Genomic DNA, 3042 nt, shown 5'->3' with positions numbered 1-3042 from the left:
CTGATGATTAAATAACAGAAAGATTCCTGTTTTCTTTGTAACTTTGCTTTCGCCTTCTTATATGTAAAAGTAAAAATGGTCAGCAGGAAAATACCTATGTTGTAGAAAAGAAAGATCTATTTTATATTAAAACTCCTTACATGCACTTTTTAGTCTTACATGCCAGCAGTTCATTTTAAATTACTAACAAAGGTACCTGTTGGTAAAGTGTCACATAGAAATTCATGCAAGATAACAAAAGGGGTAGCTTTTGTTGGTTTCCAAATCTCAAGCTTTGATCTTTTTCACTTTCTACAGATTCAATGCAGTAGCCACTGACCCTCAGGAACTTAAGCTGAGAAAAACGGATTGGAACATTAGTTTCGTTGTACGCTAATGGGCCACTTGTTTGGTAAGGAAATTAGTCAAAACAAAAGAAATAATTTTATCCATGTGAAAAAACTATCAGAGAAGATTTGTTTTAGTCCAAATAAATGCTGGGAAATTTCCTGGAGTCTCCTACTAGATATCCTGATTTTAGCAGTCAGCTATACTTTTCTTTAGATGATTTTCCATTCCTCATTTTTTCCTTTTGCAGTTTTTCTAAGAATATCTAGGACTGTACAATAGTGGTGAAAAGTTTTCAGACTGATACCAAATTTGGCTTTCACAGTTTACTGCCTTAGATTTTATACTGGTAATTTGTGTTAACTCTAGATTATTCTGAAAAGAGATCAGATGAATTGCCCAAAATTGCAAACTCAGTTCTTACTATGCAAAATTAAATTAATCGCAAAAAACTCATTTCCACTAAATTTCAGTTTCCCAAAAATGACCTGCTTGTATGATTTCTGTGGTCTCATCAGCACAGCAGAAGGTGTTTATGAGGACAAGGCAGCTGATAACACTCTGTTCTTATCTTTAAACCTATTTTTTACTTTTAAGCAAACAATTGTCCATGTTTTGCATTAATGACATAAAATTGATACCAAAAAGCCATGCAAACATTTCATCAAACTATGGATGGACTGGAGAATGCTTGCACCAAAGTTGCATTTTTTAAAGTTATAGTTGACAAATCAGCCAAAAATATCTAGAAACTCCAAATCCCGACATTAGAGATCATCAAGAAATATCTTGCAATCACATAAAATAAGAATTTTAGAAAGGTTCAAATTCAAGAAAGAATATGGTCTACTGAAAAGAGGTAACAGAACACCAAACACTAGACCAAAAATATGCAATAATGAATTGTGCCCTATCTGTTATGCATTGTGTCAATGAGCCTTCAGTGGCTGAATTGCATAGTTCAATTTTAAATGTAACATGTAATTTGCTCTAAAAGTTATTAACATTTTTCATCTTTTCAAGATGAACCGAGTTAAAGTATTAATTTCTCAAAATACGACTCTGGTGGGACTCGAACCCACAACCTTTGAATCACATCAGTTCCCTAGAAGTCCAATGCGCTATCCATTGCACCACAGAGTCACAAGCCTTTTTGTTGAAGTAGGTGTTTTGTCAAATCTAGACAATATTTTCCTGATGATTAAATAACAGAAAGATTCCTGTTTTCTTTGTAACTTTGTTTTCGCCTTCTTATATGTAAAAGTAAAACTGGTCAGCAGGAAAATGCCTATGTTGTAGAAAAGAAAGATCTATTTTATATTAAAACTCCTTACATGCACTTTTTAGTCTTACATGCCAGCAGTTCATTTTAAATTACTAACAAAGGTACCTGTTGGTAAAGTGTCACATAGAAATTCATGCAAGATAACAAAAGGGGTAGCTTTTGTTGGTTTCTAAATCTCAAGCTTTGATCTTTTTCACTTTCTACAGATTCAATGCAGTAGCCACTGACCCTCAGGAACTTAAGCTGAGAAAAACAAATTGGAACATCAGTTTTGTTGTACGCTAATGGGCCACTGGTTTGGGAAGGAAATTAGTCAAAACAAAAGAAATAATTTTATCCATGTGAAAAAACTATCAGAGAAGATTTGTTTTAGTCCAAGTAAATGCTGGGAAATTTCCTGGAGTCTCCTACTAGATATCCTGATTTTAGCAGTCAGCTATACTTTTCTTTAGATGTTTTTCCATTCCTCATTTTTTCCTTTTGCAGTTTTTTCTAAGAATATCTAGGACTGTACAATAGTGGTGAAAAGTTTTCAGACTGATACCAAATTTGGCTTTCACAGTTTACTGCCTTAGATTTTATACTGGTAATTTGTGTTAACTCTAGATTATTCTGAAAAGAGATCAGATGAATTGCCCAAAATTACAAACTCAGTTCTTACCATGAAAATTAAATTAATAGCAAAAAACTCATTTCCACTAAATTTCAGTTTCCAAAAATGACCTGCTTGTATGATTTCCGTGGTCTCATCAGCACAGCAGAAGGTGTTTATGAGGACAAGGCAGCTGATAACACTCTGTTCTTATCTTTAAACCTATTTTTTACTTTTAAGCAAACAATTGTCCATGTTTTGCATTAATGACATAAAATTGATACCAAAAAGCCATGCAAACATTTCATCAAACTATGGATGGACTGGAGAATGCTTGCACCAAAGTTGCATTTTTTAAAGTTATAGTTGACATATCAGCCAAAAATATCTAGAAACTCCAAATCCCGACATTAGAGATCATCAAGAAATATCTTGCAATCACATAAAATAAGAATTTTAGAAAGGTTCAAATTCAAGAAAGAATATGGTCTACTGAATACAGGTAACAGAACACCAAACACTAGACCAAAAATATGCAATAATGAATTGTGCCCTATCTGTTATCCATTGGGTCAGTGAGCCTTCAGTGGCTGAATTGCATAGTTCAATTTTAAATGTAACATCTAATTTGCTCTAAACGTTATTAACATTTTTCATCTTTTCAAGATCAACCGAGTTAAAGAATTAATGTCTCAAAATACGACTCTGGTGGAACTCGAACCCACAACCTTTGAATCACATCAGCTCCCTAGAAGCTGATGATGAAGTAGGTGTTTTGTCAAATCTTGACAATATTTTCCTGATGATTAAATAACAGAAAGATTCCTGTTTTCTTTGT

General features: G+C 33.3%; 1 non-coding gene across 1 annotated transcript; it reads right to left on the bottom strand.

The window, feature by feature from the left end:
• Window positions 1–1384: 1384 nt before the first annotated feature.
• On the bottom strand, window positions 1385–1470 carry TRNAR-UCU (transfer RNA arginine (anticodon UCU)). The gene is given in 2 exon segments: window positions 1385–1420; window positions 1434–1470. It is a non-coding gene; the product is annotated as a tRNA-Arg (tRNA).
• Between the last annotated feature and the right edge of the window lie 1572 nt (window positions 1471–3042).

Source organism: Dendrobates tinctorius, unplaced genomic scaffold (assembly GCF_039654945.1).
Source record: "Dendrobates tinctorius isolate UK_male_01 unplaced genomic scaffold, ASM3965494v1 ptg000011l, whole genome shotgun sequence".
Lineage (NCBI taxonomy): Eukaryota > Metazoa > Chordata > Amphibia > Anura > Dendrobatidae > Dendrobates > Dendrobates tinctorius.
This window is presented reverse-complemented; position numbering and strand designations above follow the sequence as displayed.